Below are 22,586 nucleotides of genomic sequence, written 5' to 3' on the forward strand. Positions count from 1 at the left end.
TCTGCCTTTTACAACTCTTAGGTTTGTCATGATAATCAGAAGAATTAATGAATAGATTGTGAAAGATTACATCCCAGGTAAGGTGTTTGGACTAATCGGTGTATCTGGGTAAAAACTAATTTTTCTAATTTCCATGATTCTGTTTCACTAGTCACATCTACTTCCACTCTCCTTCCCCCTCCACTTAGTCCGGTTCTCACTTTGGAGACTCACATTCTGTTTATTTCCAGAGATGCTCCCAATTTAACTCTCTTAGGTAATAATCCCCTCACCCCACCCCCAGGGAATATGCCTATGATGTTTTCTCTAGTAATTTTTTAAATATAGTTTTCATTGGGGTGCTCCTCCCATGTATTTTTAGGTAAAATAATTTCCTTTACTGCATGCATTGATTACTTTTAGGTGAAATTTTATAAGTTTGTGGAAATGATTGAATAGGAACTAGTGAGTCAGCCCTGAAAGGAACTTTATGAATGGATAATGCAATTCCCTCCCTCAAATAAAAGCACTATACATCTCACATTTAGTTTATATTGATTGCTTTCTGACATGGAAATAAACCAATCTTTATATTATGCAGGATTCCTGTTAGTGGAAATATCAAGAATATAAATCTTATGACTTCTATTTCTGTGCTTTTCTCCAACCTGAAGGGACCCTAAGCAGGTTTTTAATTAAAGTAATGTGAGCCACTGAGTGTATCACCCCTTTTATGCATGATCAGGTTACCATAGCATATATTCCAGCTCTCTTGTAAACTTGAATTTTATGGATAGGTAATAAAATCCTTCTTTCCAAGGTTTGCAATTTTATTTCCACCTTTAAAAAGCAATGTAGTCTTTGACAATGCTTATATAAAAATGTGTAAAGTGTCAGTAGTTCACATAAAGATATTTTAGATTGGGTTTGCAAATGTGGACTTTTAAGCTCCCTTTATTTTTTTTGCCTGTTTAGAAAATGAAATGATACTACTTTTTTCTAGACAATTTATGTTTAATAGAATTTTAAATTACTTAATTTGAAAATTAACACTAAATCATGGATTCCAGCAGAAATGTTTTAGATTTTAATCAGTATTCCATTGTACATAGCATTAAAACTCTCAGTCTTTGGAAGGAAGCTTAAAGACTGTCAGCTTATTTATATTATCAAATGTTAGACCCACATTATGCATGTTCCTGTGTGTAAACACAGGTGGTAATATAGGGTATGGCTCCTAAGTGTGGTGTTTGGAAGTACATGAACCTCCAACACTTATTGGCATTAAGACTTTGAAAAGTTAATTCATCTTTTTTAAGACTCAGTTTATTCATCTGTAGAAGTGAGAATGATTGTATTACACCTTTTCAGTTTTTAAAAAATTAGAGATAGCACAATTGATGCAGTTGATACAAAGGAAGCATTCTAAAGTACTATTATTAATTATTCATTCATTCAAATTAGTAAAAACCTTCCCTTTTGCTCAGTTTTAAATAGGAGGCTTGAAATACATTAGAAGATGGTCTATGAACTTGAGATTTGTGTAGAGCACTGTGTATTAACCAAAGTTTGTCTATGGTCTTACACTAATTAAGGATTTTTCAATAGTGCTTTGAACTAGCTAGGTAAATTTCTTATGCCAGGTCTGCCCATATCCCAAATTGGTTTGAGAAATTTCTTGCATTTCCTTTTGTTCTGCCATAGGACATTTTTTTTTTTTTTCTGTATAATGTTGACTTTTCTAGTTGAGGGCTGGTATGTGGTATGCTGGACTTCTGGATGCCAAAGGTTTAATTGTTAAGGATTGGCTGAGATAACTTTCTTTCTTCTCTTTATGATATATCTTTGAAAAATTTTGTGGAGTTAAAATTACCAAATAAAGTTTAAATAATATTGATACCTTCAAATATTTTCTTTATGCTACTTTAAAAAATATATATATATAATATATATATATTATGATTTTGAGTCACAATATCTATGACAATATCTATGACTATATATGTATTTCATATATATATATATTTAAAATTTGAGTCACAATATCTATGACTATATATATATTTCATGTATATATATATTTAAAATCAGCAGGAATCTACTATTGCTAACAAAACATGCCATTTATATGTAGTAGCCACCTGCTGATATTAAATAAAGAACTGAATTTTAAGAAGGAATTTTCTTAAGAACAGATTTTTATTTGACAAAGTGTAAGTCTTTCTTATAACTTTCGATGATGCAGGGCTAAATTTACTTATTTTTAAGTAGAGATGCTGAGTGATATAGAGGAAATATGAACTCTTGGCTTGAAGACAGAATGTTTGCGTTGTAGGCACACATGGCATTCCTTCTTAACTTAGAACTATGATTTAAGTCTTTTCACTGCAAATTTTTCTTTATGAGATAGTCTTATGAGCCTTAACACCTCAACACTGAGAGTCTGGACAAAATATGTGTTTTATTTTGTTTGGTCTTATTTTTCTTCACATAAGTTGGCTTGTTTTTAATTTACACAGAATGCTGCAGTTTATATTGTGTATCATAATAACAAAGTTATTAATGTGTAAAGAGTTAAACAAAAGTCACTCTTTGCAAACCTTCTTAGACTTCTTAGACTATATCTCTTAAGATCATATTTTATCACAGGATTCTTTATCAAATAACTAGTTCTCAGGGAGCAGAGTGGATTGAGTGAAATGATATGTCTAAATGAACTGGGAAAGGTTTCTCACATGATATAATAACTGAGCTTGGAAATGGAATTTTCCTGGTGAAGAAAGAGGAAATGACAGTACAGCTACAAAGACTAATGCAGTAGTTGGGAGGTGGAACTGGAGATGAAAATTCCATTAGCTGGAAAGTTTCCAAGTTCTGGTATTATAAAACACACTTCATGCTGCATTAAGCAACAGTTATAAAGACATCGATATATAGTGGACCAAACAAGGTAGAAATGTACTTCCATTTCTATAAACGTCTTGAGGTTGTGCAGAGCAGATACTCATAGATATTGTGACTCAAAATCATATAAAAATAACTTTTCCAGTTAGAATATCATAATTTAGCTGGCAAAGAAATCATGTATAAAACAAACCGTGTGTATTCAAAAAGAGAAGAAAAACTGCATATCTGACATTACAAATGTGTAATTTCTCTACAAACAGAAAAAAATGCTGAAGAACATAATAGAACTGAAAAAAGAAAAAAAAGAAAAAGAAAAAATTGGGCAACATATAAATATTGGTTTTTCAGAACAGACCATTAGCACAAAAGGAGATAGCAAAGTGAAATGTCTATTCATGATTAAAATTCCCTTTAAAAAGAATTGAAAAAAAGACAAATTAAGTTTGGTGTTCAATTTCTCTAGGAAATGCTACAATATTTGGGATTTAAAATATTGCTGATATGACTAGTTTAAATGTGTTCATACATCTCACCTGAAGTAAAGCCCTCCTGGGAAACAGGAAGATAACAAATATTTTTTCTTCAGAAAATATATTATCATTATTCTAATTGGAATTATGATTATTTGATGAAATTCAATTAGTGCTTATTAATAATGAGCACAACATAGAATGCATTATGGCTGGGGACCCAGTTGGCTAATCTTCTTATGCTCTATAATACACGTGCTGGGAAATGAAGATAGAGAACATGAGATGATAGCAGAGCATACTATCACCACAAAAGTAGACTTTATTCTCTTTAGAGCTTATTGAATTTTGAAGCTCCATGGGAGAGAGTGTTTTATAATTTATTGTACATTGATGGCCATAGAGATCACGTCAGAAATTTGCTTACATTGTTCTTATGATGATGTCTGTTTTCTAGAAAATTTTAGAAAGTTTCTTGTGAAAATGTGCCACTCTTTAGGGAGGTGACTATCTAACTGCTGCTGGTATGTGCTAGGACCCTAGAGTAATAAGACTGCCTATGAGTCTTATGTGTTTTCCATTCAAATATGTTTTAAAATTTTGAAGTTTTACAGAATATATATTCTGTTCATGATGCAGAATCACCTAGATGGCACATAGAACATTTAGGTTGTCATCAATGTGCAATGATATTTTAGTGGGAATATCAACTCTGTCACTGGAGAATTATGTGTCACTGAATAGTCCAGATCCCAAAAGGGCATAACAAGAGTCTCATAATACATTAGTTCTCAGGTAAAAATATCTGAAAATTGAGTTTATGTGTGATTAGCCATTTCAAAGGTTAAGAATGAAAGTAGTCTACTGAGCAAAATGTAATATACATATGACAAATCAAACGAACACATGGTATGTGTCATTTTGCTCTGAATGCTTTACATATGTTCTCAGGTAACTTCACAACTTCCCTATGGGTTGGATATTATTTTCACTTTTATTTTACAGATTTGTAAATAGAGCCCAGAAGGCAGAATCTAAAGTCACATTGCTACCTGTTGATTGAGTTGAAATAAGAAACCACACAAGCCCACTTCAGAGTCTGTACACTTATTATTTTGCCATACTACTAAATGAACTGATTATCATAGATTTTAATTATATCCTAAAGGTCTTAGCTGAGAGAAATGTGGAATTGGGGTATCACATGGAATCTGAAAAACCATACAATCACCACATTGAGCTATTTTGGATAATATGATAAGTTCTGAGCTCCATACATAACTCTTTTTCTGGGGGATAGATTCTCAGCTACTTCTCCCTTCTGCTGTGTTAATACAGTCATCCTGACTTTCCTCATAGGTGTTATAGCTTAACCTGAAAACATCCAGCTTAGCCAGGGCTCTAACATTCTTGTTATGCTCTACCCAGGGCAATCTAGAACCAGTTCCTTTATCCTCTCACCTCTGAGTAGAGGAGTGTTCTAAAAATCCTTATCACTTGAATCTCAGTGATTAGATTCTGGAATTTCATTGTTCCTAAAGTCTCCCACTGTCAATGTCCAACACTTGTCCTATTGCATTTAACCCAATATCATGGCATCCCATTGAGATACACTGCGCAAAACTATTGATTACCCAACCTGGAAATTCTTTTTTTTTTTTTAAGATTTTACTTATTTATTCATGAGACACACACACACACACACACAGAGAGAGAGAGAGAGAGAGAGACGCAGAGACACAGGCAGAGGGAGAAACAGGCTCCATGCAGGGAGCCTGATTTGGGACTCGATGCCGGGACTCCAGGATCACACCCTGGGCCAAAGGCAAGCACTAAACCACTGAGCCACCCAGGGATCCCCCAACCTGGAACTTCTATCTGAAGCCTAGTCACTGTCCCTCTGTGTTTGATTTCTTTGTCCAGGCTCCGACTGCCCATGCTACTGATATCACAACAGGTTTTCATACAGAATAGTATGTCAATGTGCTATCACATAGCAGAATAACTTTTATAATGTGAGTTCTTAACTTGATTTACTATTTGGCTGAAGAAGGTCTCTCAAACCCAGACAATGTGTTTTATAACGTGAGATTTAACTTGATTTATTATTTGGCTGAAGAAGGTCACTGAAACCCAGACAATGTGTGCAATATTCTATGTATCTTCATAAACACTTTTTTTTTTTGTTAAAAAGTATCTAGAGTTTAAATTTTTTTTCTCAAAGGAGCTGTAATCCAAAAATATTTAGAACCATTGCTACTAAGAGATGCAAAGGAAAAGAGAACAGTGACTCTTACTTTTTAGACCCTTGAAATAACTTTTCAAAGATTAACATGTTCTTAGAGTTAATATTTGACATGTTCACTAACCATTTGTGGCTAATGGCTACTTTATTGGACAGCATAATTTATAACAATAAGTAAACTTATATATATAAAAATTTATAATATGGTGGCAGGGAGAAGTATTCCAGTTCGTTTTTGATGGTTCATTAAAACCAAGTGCTAAGGATCAGAATAGCAGTAGAAAAATGTCTCCTAAGATGACGTATTTAAAAATAATTTTAAATATCTGGGAGTAAGAAATGCTGGTACATTTGATCTATATCAGTACAATATGTTCACTGGGTTTTTTTAAAGATCAAATATGTAAAGTGATTCTCAAGTGGTTTATTGGTGCTGATGAAATGATACTTTGTAGAAATACAGTAAATTATATAATTGAATCCAACAGGAATTTATAAGTTCTCAAAATCTAGTAATGTTCTACCTACCTTAAAATAAAGTATAGCATACCACAGCTTTTAAAAAATTCTGGAATCACAAAATACTGTTAAGAAACAAGTAACAAAACATACTATGTAATTGGTAAAGATTGTTGTAAAGATAAAAATCAAGTTATGTGTCATAATTGGTGGCTATAAAAAGCAGGTACCTTTATTGAGTAAACAAGATAGAACAAATGTTGCAGTAAAAATTACGTAACCAACAAAATAAGTTAATACCTCTGGCCCAATGAAAGTAGCACAACAAATACTATACAAACAACTGTTATAAAGCATAGGATAAAATAATAAATTTGAAGAAAAGACAACATTTCCCTTCATATTAGTATATAGGGAGCATCAGGGGAAAAAAGAGATAAATGAGTGCTAATCAAACTCATAGATCACTAAATATCCCTGTGAAGATTGTATTTGGTGAATTAAGTGGCTCTTAGCTCATTTTGTGTGTGTAAATCTTTATCTTATTCTTTTAAGTGGTAACCTTCCAAGATACTGTTCTATAAACCTCTTCAAAGGATATTTCTGACATGTACAACATTGAGCTTAAATTTCACATTGGAGCAATATCTCAATTGTGTTTGATTATGGTAGTAAAATTTTTGTATTTAAAATTTTTAGTAAAAAAGTCAGTTCTAACTCTAATGAACTGTATAGGCCATGGCTCTTCCTATTTGTAAGAAACTTAAAACCACACTCAGATGTTTTCTTTACTGTGCTCTTCTACTGTATCACCACTACTTGGGGCCCTATTATTGAGATCCTTAAACCCTGAGTAATGTTTGGTTGTGTTTTATAATGCTGATAAAAGGCATTTTGGAAAAATTCTTGTCAAGATCGGTTGAAAGTATTATAATTAAAATTAAAGATTTCTTAAACAAAAACATTGTATGCTGAAAGAGAAAAAGATTTTAATAATTAATTGTTTGTTTCCTTTTTGTAAAAGGGTCTTTGCCCTTCATTTCATAAAAATTCCACTGTTTCTTAAGACCCAGAAACCATGTAAAAGAAACCAAGAAATCTATAAAATAGATATAGGAATCATTATGGTTTAAGTAGAGTGCAAGAATTTTTCTTTCAAGTAATTTCTGAGCCTTACCAAATATTCAAATTTTTATGTCAAAGAAAATATAGAGAAACTATCATTATTACCACCACCACACATGCGCATGGGTGTGTGAACACATACATGGAGAAGAGAGGGAGACATAGGGAAAAGAATGAATACTGGGATCTTGACATGGGAAAGCAAAGAAGTTTGAATTAATAATGTTCATCTCTCTGCTCCATTAGGCTTATAAAAATGTGGGCTAAAAAAAAATAAATAAAAAAAAAATGTGGGCTTTGGTGTTAGGCGCAATGGATTAGTATCCCATCACTACCTCTCACTTGTTGTGTGATGTTTGACAAGGCATTCAACCACTACGGCCTTCACTTTGTACATCTTCTAAATATGGAGAAAATTATAGCTCCCTCGTAATCTCGGGCAAAGATTTTATCATGTCTTATTTCTCTCTTCCTAGAAGTAAATAATTTACCCTAGGGCACAATATATGTTTAAGAAACAACAGTTTAACGGATGCCTGGGTGGCTCAGTCTGTTAAGCATCCAATTGATAACAGCTCAGGTCTTGATCTCAGGGTCATGAGTTCAAGCCCCAAATTGGACTCCATGCTGGGCATGGAGCCTACTTTAAAGAAATTTTAAAAAATAAGAAAGAAACAACAATTTTGAAATGGAATAAATATTATGTGTTATAAAACCAACAGTTTTCAGAATAACATACGGGCTCAGTGTTAGCTATGATTGTTTTGGTAATGGTGACAGTTATGTTTCCATTTGCTAAATTATTCTTATTAAATTATATATCATTTAAACTACTATTTCTGTGAAATAGATGTATTCTTTTCTTTCTCAAATTCTACTTCAACTGGTTTTCTTATATTTTCATTGTTATATTTCACATGTGCCGTTCAGCTCACCATAAACTATTATACACAATACATATTGTAACCACATTTTAATTTCATATTTCAGAAAGATAATGAAACATTGTCACTGTCATCTATAAACCATGCTTTTGTCCTCTCATAATCTAAAGATTTCAGCTTAACTTTGACTAAAGAATTTTTTCCAGAACCTTCTATCTAAAGCTTACCTTTGAATTACAGTTGTGAGAAATAAGTGTAGGAGAGTGTTTTGCCAAACAGAATCGAAGAGAGCCATCTGGACTCTGCATTTGATCCTATTGTGACCTGATTCTCATTTATTCTTGATAAAATGCACAAGTCCAAAGACCTTGGGACTCCTTGGAGAGCAAGCATCTCCAGAGTTAAATAAAGCTGAATAAGCAACCTGTATGTAATTGAATTCCTCAATTGTCTACATATTTAAAAATAAGGGTAGTATCCCTGGCACTTACATAGTAAGAATTACCACATTTGAAGTAGTCCTAAAATAATTTGAAAGGCTTTTTTGTTTTTTTGTTTGTTGTCAGGCCAAGAAAAATAATCTTGTGGAAAAAGAAGAGTTTCGAAGGTTTAGGGAAATCTTTGTGTTTTAACTATTTCTCAATGCCATTGCGCTTTCTCCAGCATGCAATTTTTAAAAAAAGATTTTATTTATTTATTCATGAGAGACACACAGAGAGAGGCAGAGACATGGACAGAGGGGGAAGCAGGCTCCTTGTGGGGAGCCCAGTATGGAACTTGATCCCAGGATCTCAAGATCATGACCTGAGCCGAAGGAGGATGCTCAACCACTGAGCCACCCAGGTGCTGCTCACTATAACCTTTGAAGCAATACATAGTAACAGAAAAAAACAAAACAAAACAGAAATAGGGCTAGAAATAAAATATCCTCTATTATATGGCCCCATTAAGTGCCTAAATGGCTTCAAAATGTCTCACATCGAGCCTGCAGATGTGGCATGTTTTCAGCAAATATTACTTTGATAATCTCATAGTCTTTATGGCTCAAATAATAATTTTTCAAAAAACATCCTTAACCTTCTTTAAACTTTCATTTTTAAGCAAAAAGAAGAATACTGTTTCCAACTACATGTTGATCCATCATCAGATCATCAGAAATAACACATTAGCACAATCTCCTGTCTGAAGAGGTATCACTCTGGAAATCCTTAAACATTGCCATGTTGTGCGTGTATCTCATTTATAAATTAATCACGTACCAAGTTGTCAAAAGTCTTCTCTATTTTTCTTTTAAAATTTCTTTAACATCAGATTTTATTTTGCCAATTAACTTTTCATGTATTTGAGGGCAAATGTCATATTCCTGTATTTCTTTATACCTATTACAATCAAGATTTTCCCATTTTGTTTCATGAAGCTGGGCTTCTTAATTTGCATGTTGCCTACTTTGACACAGTAGTAATAGCTAACATGTATTGAGTAGGTAACATTCCCACATACTCTTCTGGTATATGGATGGTAACTCATTGAATCCATTGAGATTACACCTATTTTACAGATGAAGAAACCAAGAAGAAGGATTAGTAATTTGCCCAAGGTCATATAGCTCATAAGGGGCCATGGTTTCTGTGAACCCCACAGTTCGGTCCCATAATTTTTAAAAAATATTTTATTTATTTATTCATGACAGACACAGGGAGAGAGAGAGAGAGAGAGAGAGAGAGAGGCAGAGACACAGGCAGAGGGAGAAGCAGGCTCCATGTAGACTCGATCCCGGGTCTCCAGGATCACACCCTGGGCTGAAGGCAGTGCTAAACCGCTGGGCCACTGGGGCTGCCCCTGGTCCCATAATTTGAACTGCCTTTCACTTTCTACATCTGTCTTCACTTTCTAAATCTGAAACTTCTTGAAAGAGCACTACAGGGAAAAATGGAAAAGGAAGACTGAATAGAGGGAATAACAGTGGGAGTATGTCCATCGCAAAAGTCATATAGCCATTTAACATAAGCTGTGTGGAGCCAGGTTGAAAACAGAGTGTGAGAAGGCATACCTTTCGTGATGTGAATGAAGAACTCATACCTGTCACTCTTCAAAGATCCTGTATGACACAGTTCTCAGAAACATCACAGCGTCAGGACAAGATATTGCTCTTTCTCATACTGAACTTCGAAGAAATTTTCAGGCATTACATTAAAAAATCATTCTGTGAAGGTGAGTCTAGGAGAACAGTAAGGTTCTGTTAGTCCTTGAGAATGTAAATTGGTGCAGCCATGGTGGAACACAATATGGAGGTTCCTTGAAAAATTTTTTTTTTTTTTTTGAAAAATTTTTAAAAAATAGAAATACCATGTGATCCAGCAATCCCACTTCTCAGTATATATCCAAAGGAAATGGAAACAGGTTCTCCAAGAGTTATCTGCACACTCACGTTCATTGCAGCCTTATTCCCAATAGGTAAAATATGGATATGACCTAAGTATTCATTTATGCATGAAAAGATGAAGAAGATGTGGTACATATATGCAATGGAATATTATTCAGCCATGAGAAAGAAGGAAATCCTGCCATTTTGACAACATGATGAAACTGGAGGGCATTAAGCCAAGTGAGAGAAGTCAGACAAAGACAAATACTGTATGGTATCATTTTTATGGGGAATCCAAAAAAAGCAAAAATCAAACTCATACTAACAGAAAGTAGAAAAGTGATTGCCAGGGGCAAAAGGGCAGGGGAAATAAGATGTTAGTAAAAGGGTACAAATGTTCGGACTTCAGATGAATTAGGTTTGAGGATCTAATATAGAACCTGATGCCTATAGTGGGTTATAAAGTATTATATAACTGAAATTTGCTAAAAGAGTAGAACATGGATGTGTTACTTAACTCATTGAAGAAAATCCTTTTACGATATATATCAAATCACCATGATATACACTTTAAATATCTTACTATTTTCATATCAATTATACCTCAATAAAGCTGGAATTTAAAAAAAGTGTGCAAATCCAAATGGAGCCTTCTGGTACCTTGGTTGAACTTTTGGCACCTTAGTTCTGGTACCTTAGAGAGAAATAGTGATCATAATCATAACGAAGATTTGGACAATGTTACTAGCAGCACTTAGTAACATCAATGATGTTGCTCCCATTTTGCAGCTCAGGAAACTGGAGCTTGGATGGGCCAAAGTGACATAAAAAGTCAAAGAACAACTAGGTAGCTGAAGCCCATCTGTACCTAAGGCTTTACTCTAAAATCTATGTTCCTCCTCATTATGCTATAATGATTTTTCTCACTTAGGCATTTTGAAGGAAAATGACTCTATGAGAAATTAAACATTGCACTCTCTACTTTAGCTATCTGATCAATAATGCTGGTTAAAGACAAATTTGCTGTCCAGTAGGTGGCTGGAAGGCTTAACACTTTACAACAGGAGCAGGGAAACAGAAATTCTTGTCCACTTCACATAGCTCTACAAGAGGGGAAAAGATAACAGGTAAATCAGAACTGTCCTTAGAATGTAGTTCAATACTTATTCCAATTTGCCATTGTTTTAATATGTATGCTAATCTGCTCAGGCTGCCATAACAAAATATCACAGACTGGGTGACCTAAGCAACAGAAATTTATTTTCTCACAGTTCCAGAGGCTTTAAGTCCATGATCAAGGAGAGAATAATTCAGTTTCTGGTTAAGGATTCTCTTTCTGGCATACAGACCTTCATTTTCTATGTCTTCACTTGGCCTTTCTTCAGTGCATATGGGGAGACAGGAGGAGGAGCAGGAGAAATGGTGAGCATGAGCCAGTATGAGCACTCTAGCATCTTTTCTTATAAGGACACCAATCCTCATCAGATCCTGGCACCCTTTCTTATGACCTCATTTAACTTTAATTACTTCCTCGGAGGCCCCACCTCTGAATACAGCCACACTGGAGGTTAGGGCTTCAATATATGAAATTTGAAGGGACACAAACACTCAATCTGTAACAAGATGGAAGCCTCAACTTGTCTCTGGGTTTATCTGGAGTCTCCCTAACAGCCTTGATAAACCTCATGCAATGGCCATATTGATATATACGTAGTCTGAATATAAACACACGGGTTCAGTTTAAAGTTTTCAATTGCTTCATCTTGTTGCTATCTCCCAGTGGTTGGTTTCTAAGAAATAGCTCTTGTGTCTGTGGTTCACCAGGCTTCTAGTCAGACGAAAGCACTGTTGGTTGCCACCTTCCAACCCTACCAGTAACATGCATGTTCAGTTCGGCCCCTTACTCCACCCCGTGATGAATTGCAAGGCCCCATGGTGAGACACATTCTGTAGAAGAAGAATGAGAAGCCCTACTCTAGAACTACACTAATATTTTCAACACACGTATTTTGAAAAGCAAGCTGGGAAAGGGAATTTACCAAGCCATTAATTCTTGCTTCTCAGAAAATAGCCATCACAATAGAAAATGAGGCTTAGTAATATATATTCCACACTAAAATATTACTATTCATCTGCAAATTAATGGAAGCAAATCAACACATTAAAATTTTGAGGTGATACAATTCAGTAACACAGTCTTTTTAAAAAAATTGAGTGTAGTGGATATAAAAACAATCTGTGAATAAAAATTATTCAGTTTCACATAGCCCTACTTAAATATTAAACTCATAACTATAAAATTAGCTTATTGAGTAACTACTATATAAAAGAACAATAAATATTTCAGATCATTCTCCATTTCCTTAAAATAACACTTTTCACATATTTATATTAACTGTGCAAATTGTTAACATTTATTGAATTACTGACTTTTATGTAAAGACTAATTTTGTTTAGATATATTGTGAAGAACAGTTGGAATTTTGATACTTCTAGAAACAGTTTAACACATATTAATTATAATAATAACTTACATCAGTGCTAAAGGATAATATTGAACTTTATTTTGTACTTGTAGTTCAGCTTAGTAGTTTAATGAGTTTCTCAGCCATAATACCTAAACAGAATTCCAGGAAGCATTGGGATGTGTACTATAAACGAAGTTTAATTCTGTCTTGAAAATTTATCAAACTTCTGTGACTTAAACTTTATGCAAGAGCACTCTTGGAACTAGTGGTTCCTAGATTTCACATACTAAAGTGATACCTATGGTTATAGAGCAAACAAACGTGCTTTTGTAACAGTGACTTTGTTTTAGATAGATTGAGTGAGTCAATGCATTTATATACACTATGTGAGTGGTTAAGGAGTCATTTTGTGTTCCTTCTACTTTGCTTATTTTTAAGAAACTTTTTGTTTGTGCGTGTTTGTGTATTTTTACCTTCTCAAATATGGCATTTCTAGATATTTGGTGATAGAAATTTGCATTTATTTAAGTCTACTTCAGAAATCTTTGTTTTAAAATGATATTCAACTTTTTTGATGTGCAGTTACAGGAAAAAAAGTTTAATGAACATATCTTGGATCGCCCTGTGGACAAAAAATTTAGAATAAAGTAAGAAAACAAAGATTTAATAGGGCAAAAATGTCAATTAAAATAGAAACTATAAGAAAAAGAAAATATACCTTTTAATTCTGAAACGGACCTGTGTTAAAGCAATTTGAAAATCTAAAGCACAAATTCAGATGAAATTTCAAACTTTTTTATTCCTTGTAAAATCATTATCAGGTTGAAATGAAAGTTTAGTGCAGTTGAAGCCTGTCTGAGCAGAAAACAGATTTCCTTCAGGAGCTACTCCTGGGGAAACTTGTTTCTTTCTTTCTTTCTTTCTTTCTTTCTTTCTTTCTTTCTTTCTTTCTTTCTTTCTTCCTTTCTTTCTTGAAATAGATATTGTTTTCTCTTTATGATAAGGGTGAATAAAAATGAAACAGTTATATATATATCTATATATCTTTATATGTATATATATATTAGATGGATAGATAGATAGATGATAGATAGATAGATAGATAGATAGATAGATAGATAGATAGATAGATATCACATAAAACAAACCAGGCTGCAAAGAATGTAACACATTCACTCCTTAGGTTCTTAAGTCATTTTTTTTTGTTCTTTTGTTCTGTAATTGATTGCTAGCACCCCCTTTAACCCACCTTAAAGGGCAAGCAGGAAATTCATGTTTTCGTTCATCAGCCCATCCCTCTGAAAAGCGTTCGATATTAAAACAGTTTGCAAGGAGCAAAAGCAGAGGAAACAGGAGGCCCCGCTAGCCTGTAGCAAGGTTAGAAGACGCACGCAAGATGGCCTGCAACATACATCGAGTATTGTTCCTGTCCAGTATTTGCATGGAGATACCAAGTTAATTAGGGTAGGACTCTGTTCTTCACTTTATATGTGACCTTTTATTATATCTGTAGCTCTCTAGTTCATGTGGTGTCATAAAGCTATGGGAAACTCTTCCCAGCTATTTGACACAAACTGGAAAAAATTAAGCATTGATATTTCCTCTTGTCTGAAGGTTTTCATAGCAGCAAATTACTGCAGAGGCAAAGTTGGCGTGGTGGTAGCTTTGCTGTGGGTGTCAGAACGCTGCTTTTGTCTCTCAGCTCCCCGCTTTCCCTGATGATCAGGTGCAACCAAGAGAGCAGTAGGGAGAGGTGGGGTGTGTGCTGGGGGGTGGTTGGTTCAGGAGGAGGTTACATGCCGAATTCCCACGAATGCTGGCGAAGGATGAAAAAGATAAAGAAATCTTGTTTTTCTGAACTAGAGGATTCTCTGCATGACTTCCCCACTGTTGAGGTGATGAGCTTTCAGGCTGAGATTTTATTAACAATTCATATGGAGATTGAGGGCAGTGGAGGAGCAGATTCTCACATAAACTTGATCTGTCCATGAATGCAGTTCTCTGTTTGCCCTGACCCTGCATGGCTTAAGACACTGCCTGTGAGGCCAGTGTGCCAGACACAAAGAAAGAAATGAAAAGCAAGCACATTCCAGGAGTCTGCACAAAAGACCAAGCAGTTTCTAGTGGTCTCCCCAGAGAGGATCTTATCTCTGCGTGGCCCAAAACCTCGAAAATGTTTATTTGTATACCTAAAGTTTTAGAATCTAGTGGCTATTTATTAAGCAATAGTTTATGGTGATGTTTTGCTAGGTTTTAAAGTCTTGTTTTCGGAACTTGTAGCAACTAGAAAAATATTTGCAAGGGTACGTTTTTTGAAGTTTAGCGTTAGAAGTCGCTGGCCTTGAATTGCCTTTACTTTGTTGATTGGTAGGTACCTTGCAAAGAGAATCATTTCCGGGTTTAGAGTGGCCAGGACAACATTTTAAAGCTTGATTTGACTTGGGGGTGCCTCCTGGTACTGCAGCTCTGAAACTTGGGGCAGAGCTAACGCAGGAGGTGAAGCTGATGTGGGGGCACAAGCCTGGACATCCTCGTGCTCCTGAGCACAAACAGCAGGGCTTCCTTAAAAAAAAAGAAGCAAGTGGAGAGAAAAAGTTTGAGAGAGTCAAAAGTGCAAGGGAGAGAAAGAACTTTTAACATCGTAACATTTCAACAATTATTGGCAGTTCGCTATATCTAGATTCCTTACAACAGGATAATGGCAAGCTATCACGAGATATTTCTCTGCAACTTAATGTCCTAGATTTTATTGTTTAGCAAATACACAAGCTGGAAGTATAATATATTTAGGTTTAGGGGATAAAAATTCGATATGCATAATTCAGTTGCTAAATTACATGTTTCCACAGATGTTTAAAAATCAGAAAATCCAGATACGCAGACTTGATTTTTGCCTCCGTGTTTAGCTGTTCAAGTTGTTTCAGAACTTTTATGGTTTGAGAAGTAAATAACCAGTAGAGGAATGCAGGCAAATGCCATTAATTATGATAGGTTTTGTTCCTTTCATTTTACAGTGGTTTTATTTCCATGAAATTAACTGTTGTACTTAGGCTAATTGTCAGTAATTGGTGACAAAATCACTTCATTGTTTTTCTATAGCATGATACTAATTAGGATCTTTGCAGTATTGGCTCAGCCACTTTCTGTATTTTACCTTCTATGTTGAATCAGTGGTAGATGACTATCAAGTGCAACTAAAAAAAATCTATGAGATAAAATGTTTCTATTAATAATTTAGCAAGTCTTTTAAACAGCCTGTCATAAATTAATTTTAAAACGTTGATGGAAGCTCTTATAGGTTTGATCAGTTGGGTCATGAAACATCAACTGATTTTTCTGATTTGAATTGAATGCTATTGGAATCATCTTTACAATATCACCTTTACAAATTTCAACTGCTTAGCCACATGAATTTTCATCTTTCCGATTGTGTCTGCAACATTGAAACCAGCATTGCTACAAGCGTTTTTCTAAGGTATCACAGGGCTGGATGGCATTGTCTTTCTTTCCATGCCTGAAGTTAAGTTGATTCTCAGAAGATATAGTATATTATTTATTTTCTAACTAGTTTTTCTTCTGTTTTGTTTTGCCACACGAGAATGTTTTCTGAGGCTCTATATTTCAAATGAAAGTATATATATGGACAGTTGGGATTATAAAAGCTTGGTTTTATGGTGGTTTTTTTTTTAGAGTTTTTTTTTTTTTTTCCAACACAGGAAAGTATGTTCGATGTAGGTAATAGGATATAAAGAAAGAAAATGGGAAAATATTCTACTTTGTGCAGAGAGGTTTAATGCCGATGGGAGAAAATAGTATAAACACTACATATCCCATTAATACAATAACAACCAATGCTACTTTGCTCATTTTTTTTCCTTAAAAGAGTTCTTCTCAACCAATTCCCCTGTGATTTTTATGAATTTGTAAGTTACAAAAGTTTTTAATACTTTGAAGTTAGTCTCCTTACTTCTTTTCCTCATTCTGAGATACTTTTACCAATCAAGTGCATTTAGAGTTTACAACGCACTCCATTTATTTTAAATGCCTCCATAATGTATAACTTAGAGCTCATGTCTCACAATCCTCAAACAAGTTTTTAAGAAATGATTAGAAAAATAATTGCCTATTAAAAGGTGAAGATTGGTTTGAGCAGGGAGAGAAGAAACTGAATGTTGAAATTGAAAGCATTCATTGTTAACATGACACATATGCACTAAATCTGAAATTGGAGAAAACTCATGAAATACGTATCTTGGCAAGGGGAATTGTTTAAATTTTCTAAAGCTGTCAGCCCATTTTCTCTATTTTTTTTTTCTGTTAAAGAAAAACTTCAAATGGAAAGCTTCACCTTTTGTACAAAGTTGAAATGTTTTGTTATTGCAGGATTGTTCTACACTGTACAAAACCAGGACAATTCAATAGCTTCCAGTGGGGGAATACACAAATGAGAATCTTTCTATCATTTGAGGATGTCCATGGCTAAATGCAAAAACTATAAAAATCTAGTTGTTGCCTTGAAAAAAAGAATCTTTTGATTACAGCAGTGATTTGAATACCCATTCAGCCTCTTTTGTAATGTGATGTAATCAATGCACACCTCCTAACTGAAGAATACTCAGGGTGTGGGGGGGGGGGGCAACTCAAACATCCACTATGTTTAGATGCTGCATTTCAATAGGTTATACTGCAGGACTAAAAAAGGTTCTCTTTCTATCCTTTTCATTTTTGTGCCCTCCCCTCCCAAATAAATTCTCCAGAATAAAATTTGATTTGTTCTTTTTTCACTGTATTGGTGTAAACCCTCTATGTTCTCTTGTTCCTTACCAGGTTCACATATATTGAATGTGAAAAATAAACAAGTTTGAGGCTGATTTTCAGTTTAAAGACTGATAAGGTCTTATAAAATTTACTTAGGGAAGATCATTTGTCTCTTTTATTCATACTGCCTTATCACAGCCTCTAGAGAGTAAAATAGGATGGGATTTTTCTTTCTTGAGTATTGTGAATGTTCAGGGCAAACACAAGAGAGGAACTAGGAGTCTGGTGATACTATGAGCCACATCCATGGGCATTTGAATCCTATAGGAAAAAAAAAAAACTAATAAATCCAGGCTGCTTCTAGCATAATCATACTTGACAACCATACAGACACCGCTGGGGTTAGCACGGGCAGCCGTCAGCATCTCTGACTGCCCTGGCCCCAGAAGTCCTTTATAATTGTAATCGTTTTCTTCATCAGTCCGAGCTGTGCCAACACCCCTAATTAGCCAGAGCCTCGTTTTATGAATTAAAAACAACACACATGCAATATCATCAACAAGAAGAAGCACCCCACAGCATTAGCTATGTTCTTGGTGTGAACTCACACTCTGTGCAGTTGCATTCAGCTCCTAGCCTCTGACCTGTATGGCATATGCGGGGTTAGTCAACTTCCCCAATGGAAAGTGCACACTTATTGAGATGACCAGATCCCACTCTGATGCTCCCAAACCCCCATGCTGTTTGTTATATTTTAGCGTTGTTGTTTTTTTTCCTAGTGATGTGCTTGCTCACAGCAGAAATAGCCTCACTCTCTTATTGCCAAATGTACTAGCCACAACTAGCCACGAACTAAAGCAAAAAAGCAATAAGTGAAATAAAAAATGATCAGACATAGAACACATTTATTCCAACATAGTTTAAGTTTATGTTGCTCAGATAAGTTCCACATTGCATGAAACTTGTCTCTTCCCAGGGATGAGCCTCCTGCAGCACTTGGGAAAATGGGCAGTGACTCCACTGGAAAGCATAAGCCATAATGAAACAGTGATAATAAGCCTTGAGGTGCTTTAAGTCTGAACTATTTTAGAATATACCAAGTAAAATTGTTTATGTTTCCCATTATACGCATACCTGTGTAAAGATGCTATTGTTCTTCCTTTTCTATCCACATTTTCTGTGGCCTTTTTCTGTGTTGGGGAATATCAGTCTGTGACTTGGGAAAATTGTGCATGACATCAGGCACAAGCCTCAACAAGTAAAAGGTGGATGAAGCAGGTTCACTGATGCATGCCGTGACTCTTCCCTGGTCAGGCAGCCCTCAACTCCTGCCTCAGGTGACCACTGTCTGCAGATAAAATGAAATTGTGTATGTTTTGCCCTTTGTTCCATATGACCCATTGTTTTCATGCGCAGATAATGATTTCATTGCAAGCTCATTTATTCAGAATTCAGTAGTAACCTGCAACTAATGATTATCTTGCAGATGACTTAGCCATCTCTCAGCTAAGAAAATAGTGCTCTTTTCTTCTTAACAGCAAAGATGGGCTACTTAAGATTTTACCTCCAAGTATGAACATGGAAAATATTCAAGCTCTAAATCATGCTTTGGGTATACATTTTAGTTCTCTCTTTAACTGAGTTGGGATGAGATGTGACTTTTATATTTTGTCATATTATTCCAAGTATTTCTGAAGATAATTAAACACTTAAAAATTATAAAGAAGTTAAGCACTAATATGTGCTATAATCTTGCATTATAATTTAAATAATAAAAGTAAAATAAAAGTAAGAAGAAGATTTCTGGAAGTGCATTTTTCTTAAGGTGTTCCATGGCAATGAAAAAACTGTGTGAAGACAGAGCAGTCATCTATATCTAATTAAGTTTCAAAACGTTATAGAGAAAATTTGCTAGAATGAAGAAATAAATCTGTCTTTTTGGAAACTACATTAAGGACATGTTGATCCTAAAATACAGACTTTTGCTCCTTCTAATAAGTTCAAGATGAGGAATATTATAGTACATGAATGATTGCAGCATATAGCCTAGAGTATGGCTATATTGTAACCTGCCAAAGGTATTTAAAACACTAAAGCAGGTCATGTGATTTTAGTTAACACACTCAGAGTGAAGTGAATGTCGTAGACACTTCTTAACCTTCTTGATTTTTACATGCACAGTTTTGCTCTTTGGTTTACTTCTTCCTGTGATCGATTCCAAGGCAAAGCCAGAGCTCTTCAGGAGAAGGTTGAGATTATAACAATGTCAGCCTTTGCTTTTAGCAGAATGATGAGGTTATCAATAATGCATTGGAGATCTCAGGAACCTTGTCCATACGGACATCACAGCTGCCTGGCGTTTATTCTAGGACTTGCAGATTTGAGCTGAGATGTCCCCACATCTGCTCTTGAGACAGACATTCATACATTCTCAAGAAATCTTGGGTACAGAGGGAGAGCTGTACAGATTATCTATCTGAAACACTGCATTTGAGGAGGTTATTTAGGGCTGAGAATACATCTATGAAATTGCCTTTTTAAAGAACCCTATTCAACTCCTCTAATAAGCTTTTGTCTCCCCATCTCCCTTCTAACGTTTATAAGTTTGGTTGTTTCTCTGACAAGTTTATTCATATCCTAACAGCTTGCCTGGCAGCAGGGTTCATGTTCTGTACTTGGGCTTTCTGGTCACGGTAGTGGCTGAGAGTAATAGAGAGGGGGAATAAGTGAGTGTGGAAATGCAAAGCTGTCTCTTGTTACATTTTATCGATCTCATTCTGGTGTCATTCAATTAAGACAGAAATGTGATGGATAGTCTCTGCACAGATTCCTGGGTTGCTCTCCATCCATTGCAGATAAAGCTTTTGTGTTTTATTTGGGAGGGGGCATGGGCAAATGGGAGAAATCAAAGATGCTATGTGATCTGAATTACAAATCAATGTCTCTCCAAGGATGCTCCATAATGTCAAACATACCATGTTTATATTTTCGCTTATTTTCTCATACACAGTGTACTTCTGTTGATATATGTATGGGATACGTTCCTAGAATGTAAAGGCGGGGAGGGGGGTTATGCTTATTTATTACTTTCAAAGACTTGGGAGCTATCATCATTCTATCAGCCCAAGATAATTAAAAATGAGCCACATGGAAAAAGACTTTAGTTAATTCATACTAATTTTGAAGTTTGAGAAAATGAAAATTTCTCCTCTCATTTTTTTCCTAGGCTTGTAATTCGAAGTTGACCTTTTTTACAAGTAGATTTTAAAGCTGGCAAAATGAGAATAGTACATAAAGGGTTTTTTTTTTTTTTTTTTTACTTGATAAATAGATCATTCTCATTGTTTATGCTACAAAGAAGTATGCTATCAAGGGTAAAACGTCACACTTTAGGACTGTATAAATTCTGATCTTACTCTTGGTGACATGCTTTCCCTTAACTATATCACTCCCTCTGTGTTTGCTGCCAGTGTCATAAAGACAGTGACAATAATTCATGGATGTGAGAAGCTGGAACACTAACAACTCATATAAGCAAAGTGTTTGATTTTTTTAAAAGAAATTAAAATGATTAGTGCAACAGATATCATTAAAGCAGGTTATGCTAAGCAAACTCCCTTGGTTCCTCCCAAAGCAATACCAGATTCAAAATGAGCATTCAGGATTTTCTAATCAAGGTTATAGCTTCTGATAATTAATGCAAACTGAAAGGGTGGAATAAAATATAAGCAGGAGTTTTAATATCAAACCAATATGTTAATGTCCAGGGTCCCCTATGTATATCCAGTGACCTTGGATAAGACACATCCATCCTCCAGGTTAAACCTTCATTTCTTTATCTGAGAAGTAACCAAACAGAATTACAAGATTAAGTAGAAAGAAATGCCCCCTCTACGTTTGTCCTATGTATTTTGGCACATAGGCTGTACCAAACGCATTTAGTTTCATCCTCAATCTCCCTTTTGGTTTTGACACAGAGTACTTTGTTGCTCTAATAAGCTTGCTCAGTCATTTAGGAAAGGAATGTAAGCAAAGAAAAATAATACATTTGGGCCCCACCACTGTGAGTCAAAATTCTTCTAGCTCTTGATTCACAGAAGTTCATTTATCAATCTGTGTCGTAGTTTATTAAAGAGACTTCCAATTGTTCACTAGAAGTTTGTTCTAAAATTTCATTTGTGGAAAGAACACTGTGTGTTAAGTTTTAATCCAATTGTATTTAACGAAACAGCAGCCAGTCATTTGCTGATTTTACAAAGATTTGGGGTACCAGGAAATGATTGAGTTGGAAATTTAACTGAAAGTTCCCACTGTAACACAGTCAGTAAGCTAAAAAGAGCCACAAGACCTTGTATTACTAGTATGTGCTTAGCCCTATAGACATTGTTGAAGTTAAATGTATGCATATGTGATGGGATTTGGCTGTCTACATCTCCCTCTCCTATGGTCATGTATTTTGAAATAGTGTTTAAAGAAAATCATCTTTGTGAATCGAAGCTTGTCTCAAATATACATCAAGGTATAGTTGGCATCTGTTTAAGGGAAATACATCTCTGAAGGATAGGTAGGATGTAAAATATTTTTTTCCCATGATCAAAACATAATAAATAATTAGGGTCTTTCTGGTGAAAGAGAAGTTTTATCCTAAATTTTACAGAATTATTTTTTCTCCCAGTTATCTACTTAGTGTGTGCTAAGGCTGTTTAAAGCATTCTTCTAAAAAACTACCAAAACTGTGGGTAAAGACAGGAGTTAAATTCCTACAGCCTTTGTATAATCATTTGTGCCCAATCAGTTTTACAAGGGAATATAAGTATTTGTGTATCTGTATGGAGGGTTAATACAAGTCATTTAACTCATTTCTTGGAAGGTGAGTCTAGTTAGTATTCCTTGATGTCCTAAGGTAATATTCATTTTTTTTCTCCT

At 34.9% G+C, this 22,586-nt stretch overlaps 1 long non-coding RNA gene across 6 annotated transcripts in view; it reads left to right on the top strand.

The window, feature by feature from the left end:
- Positions 1–22,586, top strand: part of LOC144301758 (uncharacterized) — a 580,647-nt gene that overhangs the window by 47,551 nt on the left and 510,510 nt on the right. The window lies entirely within an intron of this gene.

The sequence above is a fragment of the Canis aureus genome, chromosome 30 (assembly GCF_053574225.1).
Source record: "Canis aureus isolate CA01 chromosome 30, VMU_Caureus_v.1.0, whole genome shotgun sequence".
Classification (NCBI taxonomy): Eukaryota; Metazoa; Chordata; class Mammalia; order Carnivora; family Canidae; genus Canis; species Canis aureus.